Raw genomic sequence first — 21,030 nt, 5'->3', positions numbered from 1 at the left:
GTAAGGACATGAAAGTGCAGGTGCACACATAGAGAAAGAACACTTAAACAACACAATCCAACAACAACAGATGCTGACTTCTTTGTGTTTTGACAACTCTAAGCCTATGTAGACATACAGATGATACTCTGGTGTGGTATTTGTGGTTAGAAAAGAATGATTTCTTGCCCTGAAATTAAAGAACAGAGAGGAGAAAAGATTTGGAAATGGTTTCCCAAGTAAACTTGTATATTTGTCTTCTCTTTAAAAAGGCATTGAGCAAATAATGTTAGATGGTGAACACCCACAGAAAAGCCAAAATGAAAAAAAGAAACCAGCAACAGCATAGTATATACTGATTAATGGATGCTATAGATATCTTACTGCTCTGTCTGCTTGGTTAGCTTTGTTTCAAATCTGATACAGATCTCATACTGCACAGCCGATCCTGAAATAGCCCGTGTTCCTTTAAATTCAGGCAATGCATCACTTTCTATTACCCTGTGTCACATCAGTCTATGACTGTAAAGGATGAGTTATGTGGACATGAACCAGCATCAGGGCCCAGTTCAGACAAATCTTTCATGAGAAAGTCAAATGTTCAAACAGACAAATTCTTTCTTTTTATTACAGCCCACATTGTTTATGTAGAAAAATTTAGAAGGGAAATCACTTGCTGCCTTAGATGTTACAGTCTGCTATGGGTTTTTTTTTTTTATGACAAAAATTCCTTGGAAAGCATTTTCTCAGTAGCCATTACAGTTACAGAGTGCCCAGCTTCCACTGGAAAAGAGAAGCCATTTACCAAATATTCTTTAGTTCTTAGTTCAAAACTCAGAAGTAGATGATGTTAGCTTTGTAGAATTACCTCCTTGGCATTGAAGAGGTTTATTGACATTTATACCAGCATCCCTCAGCATTTTTCTTGTGGTAAAAAGAGGCACTAGGTTGGGAATGCTGACAAGGTTTAGTGGAAAAGAATCTCTCAGGCTGTGGTCCACACTAATCTTTTGTACTAGACCAGCATGCAGTTAAACTTAAAATTCCTTAGCATCAGTGTAAACTCATGTGTTGGCACAAACTCTGCTTTTAGCCTACAGCACATCAACCAGGTTTCCAGGAAAAAAAAGCTAAAGATGCAGACAGACCAGTAGGATGGAGCAAAATGTCTTCAGCTCTTTACCCTGGAACTTCACTACAGATTGCAAGCAAGTTAAATAACATTACAGAACATTATATAAAGTCTAGAAGGACTTTCCAGGTTCTAATCAAGCACAAGAATTACATTCTGCTGTCATACTTAACTACAGTATTTATTGATGTTATGCCTTCAGAAATGGAATTTTGGGCCCCATGAAAAAGCACTCAGATAGAGTAAGGGAACATAAATCTGCTAATTATGAAGTATGAGTAGAATAATCAGTCTTCTAGGAAATGGCTGATTTCAAAAAGACCAGCAAAACTACAGCAAACCTGCAGCAAACCCTACAGCAAACTCACAGACATATCTCAGAGGAGAAAGGGGAGAGGAAGAAAAGGAAAAAAGCCCCATAGGAGAAGAGTAAGGGTGGCTCTCCAGGTACCCTGCTTCCCCACAGCCCAGATGAATGTGCAGAATGTATCCAAGATGCCAGCACTGTTTCTCCCAGCAGTCTTTCCCAGTTTGCTTTCTCATCTTGCCAAGCATTTGATTTTCCACTAATGTTTCATGTGAGGAGAGCCCAACTGCTTTTCCTGCAGCATAAGCCCAGCATGGGAACAACATCCAAACTGTTCACAAGGCAAAAGTGTTCCAGGGGCCTGTGCTGACCACCACTGTGTTATATTGCAAGCAAAACTGCAGCCTGTGTCATGAGGCTGCAGGGCTGAATTCTCTAATGCTCACAAAATGCCTTCAGAGTGCACAGCAGAAATCCATGGGATTCAAACTAAAAAAAGCTGGACTACTAGCCTCAAAAACCTCAAAAAACAAGTCACCTGCATGAGCAGTGACCACACACAATTCTGAGGTGTCATAAACATACATTTGTCTAGCAAAAAGGATACAATTTGCCCTTCAAAGCTAAAAATGAAACCACAGAAGGACAGTCTTCCAGAATGTCTGTCTTGCAAGAGAGAGGAGCGTGATGAATATTGGCCAAACCAGAATTAATGTATTTTGTCTGATTTTAACTGCACTGCCAGGCTTTCTAAAGAGATTCTTCTGTTCAAAAGTGGAATTTTGAACTGAACTTCAATGTTAATGTTTGCAAACTGGAGAAAAAATGCAAACATTCTCAAAAACTCCTTCTCCCCTCATGCAATAGCAAAATATAAATTGGGACATCAGTGATTGCAGGATTAAAAAACTATAAGTGACCCTTTTTTTCTGATATTTTGCTTGATTTCAGTTTCACTCACTGCAAGGAGATTCTTCTTACTGTTTCATATTAAATAAATGTGAGTTTGTCCAGTTCTGCTGATTGTTATAATTCTGATAAATTATTTCATACCTTATTTACAAGCCCATACCTTACTGCCCCAGGGATAATGATACAGAAGGCATCAGTGTTATTGGTAGGCTGAAGGGTACTGAGGAATCCAGGTAAGTGCTGCTTTGTGGCTAACTTTATGTTCTGAAACAACAAACCCACAAGTAGATGACAGCTAAGTGGTCACATGGCACCACTATGCTGTAAAAGGCACTTGTGTTAATTTCTTAGATTTTCTTTATCTGAAGCTGTCTTGGTGCTGAGGGAAAAAACCAAACAGCATATGAAAGAAATAGGAATTATTTAGTTTATATTCTTTTGAATATAAAATAAATATACATTGTTTAGTTTATATTCTTTTGAATACAAACTAAAACTGAAACAATAGCACTACATAGGATGTAAATTCTCAGTCTACTTCTATAACATGGAACCATCAAACTTGCAATTCTGCTCTTGAGTCATGCCTTCCTTAACCAAGTAAATAGTAATGAAGGTTTTTGTGGCATTTACCACTACCAAACACCTTACATAACTTGCAACTTCTCCAAACTCAGCTGCCTCCTAATGGGAAACTGGATCCATAAGACGCCCCCCTCAACAGACCTTGCTTCTTTATGGCAGCTTGAGAGCCCACTGCCAGGGGTGGGTGTTTTGCACAAACAAATGTCAGACTGCATCTGGTGGGGTGACAATAGCTTCACACACATTTATCTGCCTTTCATTACTTTGTATCACACTCTCCAATTCTATTTACATTAGTTTTTATTTAAGATGAAATAAGGCATCATTGATGCATCTTAACTGCGTTATTCAACACCCACCAACTCACTGACAATTGCACATCAATACATTTTAGTTAAGCATCTGTTTCCTCATTTGCTCCCTTGTCAAATTTGCAATTTATGTCTGCATAACTTTTCACTCTGTAGCTGCACTCTGCATGAAACAGGTAGAGAATGCACAGCAAAACGCTACGCTTGTTCTTCAGAGCAAATATGTTCTGCAAGTTCATGCTGTGAAGATCTGAAAAGTTCTTTAGGGTTACACATAGGTGTGAAAACTGTTGTGATTCTCTGTTGAAGCCATAGTCTCAGCTAGGTAATAATTAAATCATTTAAAAAAAAAATTAAAATTATAAAATTAAGGCCTTGTATTCACATAAGAGACTTTCATATCAGCAAAAAGGATTGTTGTTCTAAAAGAGGAATAGAGAAGATAGAATTTAATAAGTTCTTTATTGTGAAGTTGAATATTTAATTGTTAAAACATCTTTTCTTTGTATCCTCCCATCTCCCTTCCCTATGCTTCCCCCTTCCCAGAAAAAATCAGGCTTTTCCCCAAGTTTATATCAAACAAAAAAAATATATTTTCTTGTGGCAGCCGAAAAGCTTACTATCCAAATCCTGAATATTTTATAGAAAATAAAATGATATTTATTTTTAAGTGCATTCTACCTTCAACACAACTGCATCCTCACAACAAATCTATTGCGTTGTCCTGACATAGTTACTGCAAAGGTTTTTCCTTTGCTGTCCCAAGGGCCCAATTGATTTATCTGCCAGAAGCCCAAAGCCCCAAAATAAGATCGCTTTGAGTTTACAGAGGTCATTTTTCATTGTCTAAATAAAAATTTCTAAACAAAAATCTCTCATCCTGTTAACCGCAGGGTCCTTATCTCCCCAGAGGCTACAGAAACCTGAGAGAAGCCATTTCAATTCTTTTATGAAGAAAGATAAAAGCAAGTTTTCGATTAGAAAGCCAAGGAAAGGCTTCTTATTAAATGGTGGTAACAGTAACTAGTCGAAAAGGCAAAAGCGTTCAAGGAAAGGGGGAAAGGGAAATCATTATGCATGAAGCAAACACTATACATGAGGCTGCCAAGGCAATCTGAGGCAGTGACATTCGGGAAGGCAAGGGAAGTTCGCAAGCCTTTGTAACTAGTTATAGTTCATCCCCATCTATTTAAAAAGAGCTGTTTTATCAGGCATGTTTTCTTAATTGTGTGCCCATAGCTTTATCCACCAATATTAACTGTGTGTTAGAGCAATTATGTATTCAGACCCTCTTTCTCTTGATCTGTCATCATTCAAAGCACTTATGCAGCACTGACTGGGGTTTGAGATGGCATGTGATTCCAGCCCTGCAATAATAGATTCTGCAGTGCTAAGCAAAAAGTGAAATTATTAGAAGTTACTTCATATTCGAAGTTAGGATAAAGTGAGATAAACAGAGACATTAATGGTGATGCACTGGGAAATCATCCAGACCTCTGAAAGGGAAAGATTTCTGCTGTTTGGAAAAATTCTCAGAATATATGACTGAAGTTCCCTATTAGTGCTTTCCTTCCTACATAACAGAAGAAGAGAAATTAACAACATTTAGGACCCTAGGTAATTCTTCAGGATGCTAGCTCTAAATATCTAACCTACCATTTAAAATGCCAAGTTGAAAAACCCACCTATAATTCCTTATGAGGAAAAAATCCAAGGAAGATTTTGAGACCTCTTTATCCTTAATGAACACAGGCATTCAGAACTCTGAGCATTTAATATTTTCTCCTGCACTAAGCTGTATTCCTAAATGTCTAGGGAAAATCACCCCATAAATGAGAGTGATAGAATCACATCCATCTCCAGCAATGCAAAAATCCAGTTGGATTTACCAGTGATTGTCACTGCTAAGACAGTCTGGCCAACACTGTCTGTGGTCATGGCATACTGACAGACAGCAGGTTTTCTTAATCTCTTATATCCTGAAAACAATTTTTTATCCTGAAAACTTAGTACATCCTTCATGTACTGGATGATGCCTTCTTTTAAGTGGTGAGAATATCCTTACCTATCCAAGATGAAACAATGCTTCCCTGGCCTCACACATGATTAAACAGAACCAGAAGGGAATTATATTTCCTTATTTCCCCTGTGACGGTGGTCACAGGGGTTTGCAGGTGAAGAGAGAGACGAGAATGTTGACTCTATGATCAGAAGGCTTGATTTATGATTTTATGATATATATATATTACATTATAACTATATTAAAAAGAAAAGAAAAGGTTCTTTCAGAAAACTGCTAAGCTAAGAATAGAATAGAAAAGAATGATAACAAAGGCAGCTCTCCCGGACTCTGTCCGAGATAGCTCCTTCTTGATTGGCCATTAATTATAAACATCTAAGAGGGGCCAGTCACAGGTGGACCTGTTGAATTCTACAGCAGCAGATAATAATTGTTTCCATTTGTTGCTGAAACTTCTCAGCTTCAGCAGGAAAATCCTAAAGAAAAGATTTTCACAAAAAGACGTTGCGACATTCCCCACTTCCTTCCCCTGCATATCTATAACAGGTATTTTTTCTGCCCCAAGTTTATATTTGCAACTGAATTTATGCTCTTTAACGAAGTAAAAGAAAAATTTAGTTTACCCAATTCAAATCAATAAGAAAATTTTATGTTTCTAAAGGCAGCACATCTCTTCTACTCCAGTGAGGTCAGGATTCTACTTCTAACATGTAGCTTTGTGATGTTAATAACTTCAGCAGGCACAATTTAATTTATGCAGCCATCTTTTTTACCTGTATCTTACTTTTATGTATTTCTATACTTACAATAGAGATATCTATCTCTAATTTTTTTTTAAAGCTATGAAAATTAGATTCCAACTAAACCACAGTTTGCCATGCTTACTTCATTACTTTTCATATTTAAATGTATCATCTTTGCCAGGAACAGTCATACTGTTCAGAAAAGTCCTGATCTAACCCCTAGTGCAGCTGGTGGAGCCTGTCACACTGACTGCAGCAGGAGCAGGATCAGGCTTTAAATGCGGGGCTTCTTAAGATGCCTCTTTCTCATGTACTCATCTCGTTGTTGAGCTAGGTGTAGCTGAGAAATGCCTGACTGCTTCAGGTAATGCAGGTGTCTTGTAGAGTTCACAAATTTGATTTTCAGTGGGTAAAATATGCTGTTTCCCAAATATGCCTTATTGCAATATTTTTTAGTATTACTTTTTCAAATTATTGTTAGTATTACTTAAAAGCTCCCTGAATATCTTGTACACCTTGTGTATGTTTGGAAACTAAACTGTGAAGGTGATTTAATGTGTCAAAATTGACAAAGAATGATGAGAGGAATTAAAGTTTTGAAGTGCCTACCTTTCATTTTAGGCCTTGAGATATTTTTCTCCTAATCAAGAAAAGAGTTACAGACGAGAGAAGCTGTTCACACAAAAATCAGAACAATTTAAAAGTTTATTTAGCCTAAATAAGGCATGGTGAGATCTGATTTTTGGAAGTCAAAGACAAGTAAATAGAAAATAAGGCCCACATTTACCATAGTAAGGACAATTAGCCATCAGAACAGCAGAAAACACTGCCAAAAATGATGTCAAGATCAGTCACTTTTCTGAAAGGAGAGCCTTTTCTCTGCAGTTACTGAATGGAAGGCAAGGATTAATACCAGGATGTCCTACAGCCCCTGCTAACTAGGAGGTCTGACAAGACAATCCAAGAGCCCCTTCTGGCCTTAAAATCCTTCAAATCCATGAAACCAGGAACACCTTCTGCTGGAACACATTTGCTACAAGTGCTGTGATTCACCTTCCTTGCAACTCTCTGGGGCTCCCTGCCAAACAGAAGAAAATAAGGTTTTAAGCCCAGAAGGATTTTTACAGTAATACAAGATATTGATCCCTGTGTTGTTTTCAGCAGCAGCTTGTTTTTCTGTCCAGGTTCCTTAGAATCCCAGTGTGCCCAGCAGGTTAATGCTGAGTAACTGTAAGATGTTAGGAAAACATGACACCCTCTTTACTGTACAGAATTATATTATCCAGAGACTGCAAGAAGAACATTGGCATAGATTCAAGCCAGTGTTTTTATTTATTAAAACCTGGCTGTATACTGAAATTCCAGTGATAGCTTACAGCTGGCAGCTCCCATTCTATGCTAATTAAGGTTAGTTAGTGTTGTGCCACCCTCAAATGGCCACAAAATTCGTGGAAGACAGGACTGGTGCTTGGGAAGCAGCACAAGCACAATAAGCCACATATCAATAAATGCAACAGGCTGCAACCTTACTGCTTAGAAAACAGAGCAAATCTCAGCTCTGTCATTTTGATAGAAAATGCTGTGCTCTGTTCTTCTTTCCTTGGGCCTGAGTAAAAATTCAAGACAGGCTAGAAAAATTGATTCTTCTCACTGCTTCAAGATACCTCTTGGTCTTTTAGGGATCAAACTGATGCCCAGGAATAACACAGCTCTTTGCATCAATGAATTTTCTATCACCTATTAGCAATGAGAGCCTCACAATGCTTTTAGACAGTTTTTAAAATCACTTGCAGGAATTTTTGCCTGATTTTTTCTTTCTTTTGAGTGCAGGTAAAGGTTCCATCAAAATAAAAATTTCCCAAGCATTAGGAAAAAGACATCCACAGATAATCAGAGCTGTGTAATTTAGTCCAGAGCCTCTGCAGGTGTGGCCAATACAAAATTGGTTAAAGGTTACATTACTTCTAAACAAACCATGGATCTGATGCATCTTTTTTACTGTCATTGAAAAATACAACATGGGTGATTTCCAATCTGGGCTGTTCTCAGCTGGTACTGTTGATCTGTGCTTTTCCCCTGGCATGACTATGCAACTGTTGTCATACAGGTTTTCCTAGAGCTGTAACCATTCAACAGAACTCCAGAAGTTGATCCTCTAAGAGAAAATCACATATGCATTACAAGACCAAAGACTGTAGAGGCTGGTATGTACCTGTTCTTGCCTTGCTGCATGGGTGAAATAGCTATGAAAAAAAAATTGAATTTTCCATTTTGCATATTTTAGAAAAGTCTATTCTATGAATCTTTAATGTTCTATCGAGTTACAGCCTTTAAACAGTCAAAATGGAGAGTTGGGGGAGGGGGGATTTGTATTTGTTACAAAAAAAGAACAAGGCTGATACATGTTCCCTGACATGGTGGCACTGTCTTTTTAATTTCCTTAACTTTCTGAGATATTTGACCACCACTTGCTCACATGTCCAGGGTAAACATGCACCAGGCTTAGGGTTAGAGAGGAGTTGCCTTTCTGGTGAATTCAGCAGGACTTCAGGAGGAGTCTGGAGTCTTTTTTCTGCAGAAAGGGCCACAGAGTATAGCCAGAATCAGGTGGGCAAGCCTTTCCTAATCCATTTCCAGCCACAACACAGTCCTCAGGTTCTGCTAGAATCCTGATCTCTCCTCCTCTTGCTAGAGGAAACAACTGTTGTGTCCCATGAGAAATTAACCTAACCAAAGTCCCTGGGCTCAGGATAATGTTTTACTGGTACAACAGATGCAGCTTGTGGTTTAGAGGATATCTGATGAGATAACTTGAAGGTCCTCTGAAGCTATGCAACTTGTTGGCATTTAAAAATCATAGACATATTAACAAACATCTGTTACACTACACATCATAACATTTATTGTAACATACCCTACAATATGCTGCACCGTGTTAGTGATAATAATAACTATGATAATTACACATACAAAAAAGGATGTGCAACTCGAAAGCATTAAGTAGAACCAAAATATAAATCTCTCTGACAGAGTTCTCATTTATAATGTAAAACGTTACATGAAAGAAAAACACAAACAGCACAAGACATCTGAATTGCAGCTCCGATTGCGATCCAAACAAACTAAAGTTAGGTGTAAGGGCAATGTGTACCCAGGGACATAAATAAATAAAAGGAAGCAAGAAAATAGCCTCTTTTTACATCCAGACAGTCCAGAGAATAATAATGTGCTAGTTTTTCAAATCCAAGTACCTATTGAAGATTGTAATGATTTCAGTCTAAAAAGCAATGCTGGAAAGCCTCTTCAGAGATTGCAAGCTCCCACTGTGCAGAAACATTGTGTCACTGCACACGGGTGTAATGGAGACAGACAAAAGAAGTAGTTCAAGGAAAGACGTGGGGAAGCACTGGATGATGTACTTTCTCAGAAAACCTAGTTACAGTTTTATCAGTGACAAAAAAAAAGCAGGGGAGGGAGGGGGATGCGGTGGAGGTTGGAGGGGGACATGGTTGAGTAATTTCTTGCCCTAAACTGAAAATCCTGACTCAAAACTGATTACACTGCAAGCAGAGAAGCAGCTTAAGGTATCCTTTTATTTTGCTAGAAGTGGTACCAACTATTTGCCATGACAAAGACCGCAACATGGTTTGTGGTTTTCCACACATTCTATAGTAACCCACCCTTCCAAACTGATCTCTGCTGTCTTCTCTGCTGACGTTTCCATACAAAAAAAATTGAGAAGCTGTGTTAAGGGCTGTGTTAATTATCCTTAAATTCGTGTTCTTGCAGCTATAACTTATGTATTTAACTTTCTTTTAAAAAATCAGCATAGTTTTTTACACAAACAAAAGGCACACTAATTGAGATGAAATTACTCAGACTACTTCAGTTTATACAAAGATTTAAACCTGGATTATCATTTAAAGATACCGAATATCATATAAAGCATCAATAGTAATTACATTTTATTTACTTTCAAGGGTTGATCCTGTATAATATTTATGAGGTATAGAAAAATATTGTTCTTTTAGGAAATTAAATTTTCAGGAATACATTACCTAAGTTTCTTGTTTTTTCTTAATTCACATATAATCCATTTGACTTCATATTTTTAACTGAAAATGCTGAGAAAAAAATCATTACATTTTTATTAGAGGTCAAAAGGACAAGAAGACATTTTAAAGTGTGTTTTTTAACATAAAAATACTAACACCTAAAGGGAAAGAACCTATTTAATACTTTGAGTTTAAATGAATCCATTTATATGAGAGTTGCAGAACAGCACTGACAGGGAGAGGAGTGAAAGGGGAAACTCAGGATCCCTCTGTTGTTATAGGAAGACATTCTTCATTTTGATAAATGAAGTCTCAAATATTGATATCTAGGGAATTGTCAGACACCTGAGAAAAATACACTAAGAGGCTTCTTTCCATCCTGGACATAGTTATTCCCAACTCTGAACCTTTACTGCTTTGAGTACAGTCAAGGTCCTTGTGTTACTTGACACTTTTCAGTCAATACTTTTCCTGAGTGAAGTCCTAAAGAAATGGAGATATATTTATAGAAATAGCCACTCAGAAGTTCCCAAGGAAGGCAGCCAGGTTATTGCCAATATCTGGATTCCTAAGCCTAGTCCACACATTTTGCTCTTAGCAAGTGGCAGTGACAAGTCCTGACAGAGAGGAAACTTCTGGGCATCAATCCGTGCCACAAGCAGTGGTGGGATGGAGGATGCAGGACAACCTCTCTAAGAATCTCAGCTGCTGAAGCAGGAAAAGAAGCAGCAGGAATTCTGGCTTGGAGACATTTATGAGATGTGGAAAGGAGAGGAAATTCCTTCAAAGACCAACTTTTGCAGCCCTTTTTTACAGTGGATTACTTCATTTCAAGATCATGGCACATATTAGAGCAATGATATTAGATCCAGATTACATGCAAAATACCACTACTAAAGAGGTTAGAAATTTAAAATGGAACAAGAAAAACAGAAGAAATTATACTGTGCAAACAAATGTGCAGTCATACTTTGTCAGTAATACATATATGCAAAACTCTTCAGGTGCAGAAATCTTCCTTTTCAAAACCATGCTAAAATGGAAAGCTCTCTGGTGATTCAGAGCTTTCACTTTCTCATCTGATGTTTGTGCCACACAGAAAGAAAGCTCAGCCTTTCACTTTTCCCTTTAAGTACCTTAGCTAAATCCCAGCTGGGTGCAGCAAAACTCAGACCCATAACCATATTTATCAGTACTCATGAGATCAGATGTCCCTAACCTGTTTAATTCCTCCTGACCATAGGTTGTAATCATTGCTATGAAATTTGGAACATAGCTAAATAGTTTTTAATCCTAATAACATTAGTAAATCTCTGATACACGCCCTGGAAACCATTCCAGCAACGTGTGTTTTATGTCATTTTCTCAGGATTCAAAAATAAATAAAAAGATGAGGAAAGCAGAAAGTAAAAACAGAAAAAAAATAGCAGGATGTTGCTGCCACTGATGTCTATGGCAACTGGCAGAAATCCCATGCATTTTAATGGGAGTAAGATTTTCAATTTTTAGTACTTGTGCCCTACATATCTTTCGCCTTCAGCTCTTCTCGACAGCATTGACTACATGATGTTCTGAAAAATGAACCTCCAAAATGCAGTTTTGGCCTGTTGGAAAGGTTTATTCTTTTTTTTTTTTTAACTTATGCTCAAATTTCAAACATGGGCATAAGGATTATATTTTTATTTTACTACATAAGGGGAGTGAACAAGTCTTGATGCTGACAGAACACTTTATGTGATATTTAGCAACAAAGAAGGAAACTCTGTCAGCCCAGAATTCACAGGAGCACCAGTTGGCTAAATTCATGGCACGGTGTGGGAAAATTACCTCAACACTCTCTACTTTTGCTGATTTTTCCTTATGCTGACACTTCTGATGCCCTGAAAGTTGCTGTGCTCACATCCTCTGCTGCTGGTGTCAAAGAACACTCTCAGTCTTCACATGCCAAGATGAGGAAAACCTATTGCAATGCCCAAAAGACTTAACTCCTGTCAAATATATTCATTTAACACAAGCACTCTGGTCTATGACTCTGAAATCTTAAAGTGATGGCACGAGGCAGGAAAGAAGGGAAAAAAATCCCCAGTAGCTTTTAAAAGAAAATCTTCAGTTAATGGGGAGAGCCACTCCAGTTCATTGCAAAAGAAAAAGACAAAAAGTATTGGCCACAAAGACAGAACTAGATTTTCAGATTAGCGCTGTACACAGAGGATTGTAGACAATCCTACTGAAAAATAGTAACTCAGAAATATCTGCCTCACATGAAAAACAGCCTACTTGATCATACACTTGAAGGTACATACAGTCCTTCTTGTGTCCAGACTTCTCCTTGAAGACTACTTTCATCACTTGGGTCAGTTTTTGACACTGGTGTAGATTTAGTATTGTTAAATATTGTATTTTTTAAAAAAATTAAAATTGTTCAGCTATTTGGGTGCAGTTTTTTTTTCTATTCTTGCCAAGACTATAGAAGCCCAGTGCATAGTGAAATTCCTTCATCATGTGCTACAGATTCCCTAGGCTAAGCAACAATCCCTCTCTTCTTCTTTGTCCTCTCCATTTCATTAAGTTTACACATATGGGAATAAAACACTTTCAGAACAGGGCCAATAGCAAGCCAGTCACATCAAGCTCCTGGCTCTGTGAGGTTTTGAGACTGTGCTCCCACACATGTAAAGATTCCCACTGGTGTTAGCATCCCCTCATGTGTCCTCAGAACAGAACAGAGTATCTTGACTTGGAACAGACCTGTGTAAGGATCACAGAATCCAGCTCCCTGCTCCTCACAGGACTAACCAAAACTAACTCAGAAGACCATGCAGGCTATTTGTTTGGTGTACCACATCCACCAACTGGGTTGGTTTTCATGGCTATAAGGTCCCTTCTTCTTTCATCATACTGCCACCCAAATTTACTTCATTTTGCCGTATACACAAACAAATGAATAGAAATTTAATAACCTCAAAAAAGACTCAAAGAATGTGATGAGGCTACATGAAAAAAACCTACCAACATCTGCAAGGCAGATGAAATAATCTATCTGTGCAGCCCAGGAAGTGTCATATGAAGGTTTGCACGTTCCTCTGAGCCCTCATGTTGGACAGAAGTGGATCAGCTGGAGTCAAATATAAATCATGAGGCCTGTGAGGAAAGCCCAAAGGAACTGCACCTGTTTAACCTTAAGCCAAAGAAAATGGAAGGAGGCATTTGAACAATGACTACAGTGTAGAAGATAATTATATATTTGCTTAATCCGTTCTGGGTACAAAAAAAAAAAAAGAATAGACTTAAGTTTCTGATTTTAATAAAGCTCTGGACTAGGTTCCCTGTGCAGCAGTGAAATTTCACCCACTGAGGGTCTTCCAGAGCAGGCAGGACAGACTTGAATGATACAGGTGTACATTGATCATGCAGTGGGACCATCAAATTTGTGATTACACACACAAATGCAAATAAAATGCCTTCACCCTTCTTATTTTTAATAATTTATTCTTGGGAAGAAACACAGAAAAGTTTTCAATGGTCAGGAGGGACTGCAGGTGCTGTTTGTCTCTCACACATTCTTTCCTCTTTTGCCTTCTCACTCATTTTCTTAAATTTTATTTTCATAACTTATTCCAGAAAAGGAAAAATTTTTTTTCCTTTGCAAAGCACCTTAAGCTTCAGGTAAAGTAAAAGCTGGATCTGAATGACTCTTACTTTCACATGAAAACACTTAATGAATAGGATTTTTGTAAAACATCTACATTTTCAGGCATTTGCCCATACAAGTACATACTGAACATTCTGATTTTTTTTTCCACCCCCTTCATTCTAAGAACTGTGAAGTGAAGTAGCTGGTAGGAAAGGAAACTTTCTGGGGATTGCCATTCACACAAGGATACACTCACAGCTTTTGTGTTTGCTTGGAGACTAACAGCACTTTTATACAGCCAGAGATGCAATTTTATAAACAGTGGAAGCAGTTCTACTGAAAAAAAGATTTTTGAAAACAAAACACATACTTTTTACTAATCCTAATAATAATGATAAACTTGCAGGAACTTTTGAAACAAGAACATAAGAAGATAAAATGAGATGCATAAGAGGAAAAGAAGAGAAAATTAATAAAGAGATATTAAAAATGTATTATCGGAAGCAGGTAATTTTGTGAGCTCTCCAAGACTAAAGATTTGAGATTTGATTCAATCCCAAGTGATCTGTAGAGCTGCTGTTAAATTTCCTATTCTTGCTCACATCAAAAACTAAGATTTGCTTTAATAGGGGTTGAACATACACAGAGAAAAAACAATAATTCTGAAGGGTTATGCTACTGGCTTTAGCCCTTCCTGCATCTCACCTGGGAAGCACTAACAAGTGCTGCATTTCTTTGATATCTAACCTCTGCAAACAAAAAATTGCTCATTTAATTTTAAATGTAGGATATGACCATGATCTTGTTTTAATAAGGGACTGACACTTTAAAACATTCTTTTCTTAAAGAATGGCATGGTGTGGGAAATCACAGTATTGTATCTCAGTATGTTTGGCTTTCCTCAGATAGTCTTCATAATGAATACACCAAAGGGAGTCAGTGCAGCAGAGGGAATGCAACATTTCCTGACATCACCTGTTTATCTAGCACAAAATTGGAAAGATTTTGAAGGCAATGAAAACAATTCAGAGAGAGCAAGGTCTGGCCACTAGTTCTGCCCTGGCTATATGTGTTCATTCCTTAATTCACCAGGAATCTGTCTCCTCATCCTGTTTCTGTGCACGGTGTTGGATTTGAGCTGCTCTTTACTATGTTGGGGTTTTGTTCCTCTTCTTGTTGTATTTTTTCTGAATACTGAAGCATTTTTTAAAATACTAAAAAGAGCATACAAACATGCAACTAAACCAAAAGAATCAAGCATGGCACAGTAGGAGAAGAAAGCTTCTGGGGAGAGAAAGCAAAACTGTGTGACAGATGGAAAAGTCTCAATGGATGAATGGTACTACTACAAATAAGTAGCAGGCAGCCAGAGGGAATCAAATAATGATTATAGAAGAAAAATGAGGGTTAAAAAATGGAGTAAAAAAAACCTTCAGCACTGGCAGAAAATTCAAGAGTAGCAATGTATAATATTTGTATAAGGGAGGTTTAATTATATGCTTTCCACAAACAGGGAAAGCCGTAAAGACAAAGAAGGCAGACAGCTGACAAGGATGCCAGTGTGGACAGTAAAAAGCTCAACGTGTCCTTGGAGAGGAAGGAATGTACTCCAGGATTCGGTCTGGCATGCCCCCAAACCTGAACAGATTACTTTCTGACGATCAATACCTGTAACCACCAGAGGCCTGTTGGAGTGTTTAAAAAAAAAAAAAGAAAAAATCAGCTTCAAAGAGACCTGGTCCCGAGCTCACATTTTCTTTTTGCCACTGGGTGCTGAGGTAAGAGCTTTGGACAGGGCTCATTTTTCATCTCTTTATAGGTCTGCAGATGGAATATGAAGCGTCGCGGCGTTCTCAGGGCTTCGCTCCGTCAGCTTCCTGTCCCAGGGAGGAGCACTCTCAGGATGACACTCGTCCCCTTTGACCACAGCTGGTATCAGATCTTTCACAACAGCCTGGTTAATGTCTCCTTTAACATCCATGACTCCTATCCACCTATAAAGGAAAAAAAATGAAATCCTTATTGTTTTCTTAATTTAAGTCCCGTTTACTTTGGAGAGAGATAGAAAAACCAAGAAGATTCCTCATTTTCTTTGAAATGTCACTGATCAACAGGTAGATCCAAATACAGCTTAGCTATTTTAGAGAAGTACAATGGGCTCTTTTTCACATACTATAGTATACCTGAATAGAAATTAAATCTCAGATTTTTCCCAATAATAGAATTTAATCACAAGCACATGCTGAAAAAAATGCATTTAGACATTACTATGAGTAGGAAGCAATAATTCATACATGTTTCTGGAGTCACAGAGTGTTCCATATAGTTTGATGTCTCCAATTACAATTCCATCTTTTCCTCTCTCACATTTAGCTTAATTTTCTTTTGTCTTTCCCCCATTCATTTTTCAAATACTGCAAGGCAGTGCATATTTTCCAGAAAGAACTGATGCAATTTATTTTTTTGTCCATCTACCTTCATTGCTCTAAATGACTGATCTGAATAAGGGAAAACAGAGAACAACAGCAAATCTAAGCAGCTTTTTAAGGAAACAGCAAAGAAAAGGAAAAAAAGGAAAAAAGAAAGTAAGAAAGGACTGTATTATTAATAGCAAAGTCCAGGATGATGGATGAAAAGAACAACAATATCCTTTAATCATAAAGCACTAACATTCCAGCAGTGCTGGTAAGTGACTGGAGCAGTGAAACCATTTGAGACTTAAACAGATGGATTAGGAAAGGTTCCACTGTGGGTTCCTGGACAGATTTCAAAACAGCAGCCTGGTTAACTAATGCACAAAAAGCAAGTGATTCTTCCAATCAATAAGCTTTTATGTAAGCATATTTGAGTTATAATATTTAAACACAGCAGACAAGTGGGGAATCAGGAATTCCTCATGCTGGGATAGAAAAGCAATAAGTTTTACTTGAATCTGGAGATCTCTTTTTTCCCAGCAAATTGCAAAGGGATTTTATAGCTAATGTTGTCACCACATGTTCATCAATATATTAACAGCTCCTGATGGTTTTGTGAAAATGATGACGAGTTCCAAGTCCAAAAGATGCTTTTTTTTACAAATATTTTTTAAAATACTCCTTTAGGGACAACTTAACCAGATTTTCATTGAATGAAGGAAACTACACTAAAATTAATCATTGACTACCTTTCCTAGTGAGCATCCTTTCCACGAATAATTAGAGAGGGAATACAATCAAAACCCCAGGTCATAGGAGCTGATTCCCTTCAGCATGATAACATGTATTCTAGGTAAGAAATGGAGATGGAAAATGTTGATGGTTTTATAAGTATATTTTTACACACCTTTATTTCAAAATATCTTTTAAAGGAGATTGTATTTTTTTAAGGAATTACTGGCAATGACTACTATGTCTCCTTCTCTTAAGTACCCAGTTGCAGATAGAAGTATGATATTTCATAAAGGTTTCTAAGAGTGACCTACCATAGATCTTTATATAAAATGGTTATTATTATTATTATTATTATTATTATTATTATTATTATTATTATTATTATTATTATTATTATTATTATTATTATTTCTAATAACTTGCAGTGTTCCAAATATAGAAACAAGCACTACAAGGGGAAATTTCAGGTACAAAGGAAAATTTCAGGCTCTTGTATGATACTTGGAGTTCTAGGCCATGGTCTCTAGTGCTCTGTTTATACCATAATGAAGAGACCTGCAAATTTAGACAGTTTACCAATATAGGCTTCCCTTCCCAGATGAGATCTGGCTACAACAATTTGATCTTAAATCTTATACTTATTCAGACAGGAATTTTGCTTATTTTGCACCATATCATATCCTTTAGGAAACACTTTGATAGTGTTTCCCAAAGACTAACCTTTTAGCATTTTGAGTTTTCACATTTTGGGGTATCTAGTCAGTTTTCAGAAGTCTTTTTGAGACTCTTCATGGCTATCACCAAATTACATCCACCTGTAAAAGTCAGAACCAAGAGAACACTGTGGAAGTATACACTGATTATGAGTCCTAATGGAGTTTCAAAAAAAAACCCTCCCACTAATATTTGACCAAGTAAGAAAGAATTTTTCAGTTTTTCAAGACACTTCAGAATCAAATGTCTCATTTAGTTATAAATACATCCTGCATTTTGCCAGCATACAAAGTAGTCATTACATGTGTAATATTTGTCACTGCCTTCTTGCCTGCTGGAAACCAGGTTGTAATTGCACATTTTGATGTCCCAAGGACTTTGCTCTGGCCTGAAGTATCAGAATACTGTGGTGTTAGGACTTTGCCTCTTTCCATCAAGGAATTTGGACTCCATGACCTATGGGGTTGCTGGCTTTCCTGGCTCCCTTTTAAATTGCCAGCCAGGACCTCTGCTGAGTACTTGTGTAGGTCTGAACAGATGTATGTATTTGCCTCAAGGTTTACAATGCAAATGTTCTTCATAAATTGAAAAAGGATACTGGGGGAGAAGTGCCTACAGCCCCAAAGCAATAAGTTTATTTGTCTGCACTAAGAATAGTATCTTTCAGTCCCCAGGGTATGACCCGCACAGGATTAAATGTCATTCATTGTCAAAGTAACTGAACAGTTGACAGAAGCTTGTAGTAAACCTGTAGTATTCAGTAAAATCCTCTGAAGACAGCGGAAAGAGTTCCTTCCAATTTTCTGAATGGGGTCTTCCCCTTTCTGAGACTAAAACCATCTTTTTCCTTCTCAGTCTACATACCAGTTGTAAGTACAAAGTCTTTTTTCTTTTCCTCTTTACTAGTATGAATTTCAGAGAGAAGGTGGAAGAGGAGGAAGAGCACTCTAAGAAGTCCTGCTCTTGCCTTTCCTCTGGGCCAGTGTGTCTCTAACTCAATCCCCATCAGCACATGCTGCATTTAGTGTTTGGAGCAATGGCAGCATAAATTCTCTCTGCTTTTTCTAGTTATTCAAATTCTGTGACATTTTGTGATGATCTGAGGGCATGTTTACAAGCAGTAAAAATATACTGATGTCATGAATAGACTAGAACCCAGATGCTATGATTCAACTTCAGCTGCCAATTACTGCTATTTTGAATACAAACAAATCTGAAAGTAAAAACATCAAATTAAGGATATTAAATATGTTAAGCAGATTTTGAAGTATTACCCTATTTCTACTTTAAAGGGAACTACAAATTCCAGAAAAGGAATAGAGTTCTTGCCTACAATTAAAACAGTAAATAGTATTATATTCTGTGTAGCTCTTAGGAGTTTGATCCCCCACCGTTATCTGTGGGATACTTCACACTGCCACAGTAGGGCAGTTCAACATTTCAACCTCTTACTGTAAAAATTAACCTGTTTTTTCTAATACATTTTGAACTCTGTTCACAGAAGCCCACATTGCATGAAATTCATGGGCCCCCACAGAGATAAAATAATTCTCCTTTTTGGTGCACTGCTGAGGAATGCTAAAAATAGTTGAACATACCAGGGAAAAAAAATCCTTTGGGGACTGCAGTGTCTTTGCCTCACTGGAAAGAAAACAAACAGATAAGCATATATGAGTACAATTACATCCAATTTCTGTATACTACACCAAGTAGTTAGTCTACATTCTGGAGATTCCTGAATCTCCCACCTATCTAATTATTATACTTCTCTATTCCAAATGTAGAAGAACACTGCATTAATCTCAATTGCTGAATAACTAATAGCTGATGTTGCTTCCATTTACTGTGAGAACATCTTAAATATTAACACATGTAAGAAGCATATAATTTTGTTTAATATATAGATATATGTGCACATATCTAAATGAAGATGCACTTACATGCACACATGTGTGTGTAAAATTGTTTGCTGTGAAAAAAAAATCCTCAATGCCATATATACTTTGTTGTCTGACTTCAGATTTATTTGGGTGGAGTCTTGCATCACTGGCATAATGCTTAAATGGAGAGGGTGGATTGACTTGAACCTGAGTCACTAGGAGGACAAAGGTTTTTCACTAAAACCTTGCTGATTAGCCCTAAAAATGGCACTGGTGACCTTGGAGAGAGCACTAGTTTTCTTCACTAGAAGCATGGAGGATTTGAAAGTGTTAAAGTCCTGATGTGCATATATACACAGATCTCAACACTTTGATCTGCTCTACTTTCTTCTGAGTTATTTTTTGGAGAATTTTTAAGGAAGATGTATCAGCATTAAGACGAGTTATAGTACATTCGTCTTGAAATGTTCCTATATACTACAACATACGTGAAAGGCATTGAATCACACTTTTATAAGCAGCACAAAAAACTTATCAGAAGTTGAATAAAGGACGTGTATGTTCGTTACTGGCTGTGGTGAATTTCTTTTTGGATGCTATGTGTTTTAACAGCCCTTTATTCCTGTCTATATGCCTCTCAAAGTGAAAACAGTTTTATTAGATGTTGTGGCAGCCTTCAGATTATATTCACAAAAACAAACAAGATATTACTTGGTGCCAAAACATTTGTATGGGTACTGAACAATCATCATTAAAGCAGTCAACATTAAGCATTCAGAAATGGTTAACACTCCAAAGCATTTAGGTAGATAGAGGTTTCAAAAATAAAAGAGGTTTTTTAAAACCGGTTTTCATCTATCTACAGAATTTTTTTCCTTTTTAATGAAAGTATTTTGCTTATACATAAGATACCATCAACTCATCCTTAAAAAAAGGGAATATGTAAAAGTGGAAATGTTAAAGTGTCCTTTAACCATTGATATTAAATATTAACCTGAATTAAGAATAAAAATAAATGAAAACCCCTGATGGATATTACATCTATATGTAGCACACTTTTTAACATTCACTATATATGAGAGTAATCATGTTTTTATTCATGCAAATGTTCTTGTAGGAAGCACCTGTAGTGAACACGGTGTTATAATGAGATATGTAGGTCATATCATAGAGAATGACTGTAAAATTTAGCCACTTGATGCACTTGCAGGTGTGAAACATCTCAAAGGCTCTGTTCTGATTAAATGAATTTCAAATTCTGTGACAAGAATTAACATGCCCTGTGCAGGACTGGGTACTGAACACGCAAAGATACTTATAAATTCCTCTTGATGCTCTTAATATTAAGGTAATCAGTTTGCTCTTTCCTTTCCATTTGTAATATTTATTTCATGTAGTACAAGAGATTGCCATTTCAAACTATCTCTGTTTGCTTGGCTAAAGGAAAAAAAACCCTAAGGGTTTTTTTTAGTACATCGGTCCCCTAGTCACTGTCTTCACTGTTATCTCTAAATCATAAGACAACACAAGGCCAAGGACAGAATTTTGCTTTGCATATTCTATGTATAAGGTTCTGGTTTTCATAATTTTTTTTTTTTTTTATTTTCAC

The sequence above is a fragment of the Agelaius tricolor genome, unplaced genomic scaffold (assembly GCF_023055355.1).
Source record: "Agelaius tricolor isolate 1412-34295 unplaced genomic scaffold, bAgeTri1.0.p SCAF_1, whole genome shotgun sequence".
NCBI lineage: Eukaryota > Metazoa > Chordata > Aves > Passeriformes > Icteridae > Agelaius > Agelaius tricolor.
The sequence above is the reverse complement of the archived record's forward strand: the minus strand, read 5'-3'. Positions refer to the sequence as shown.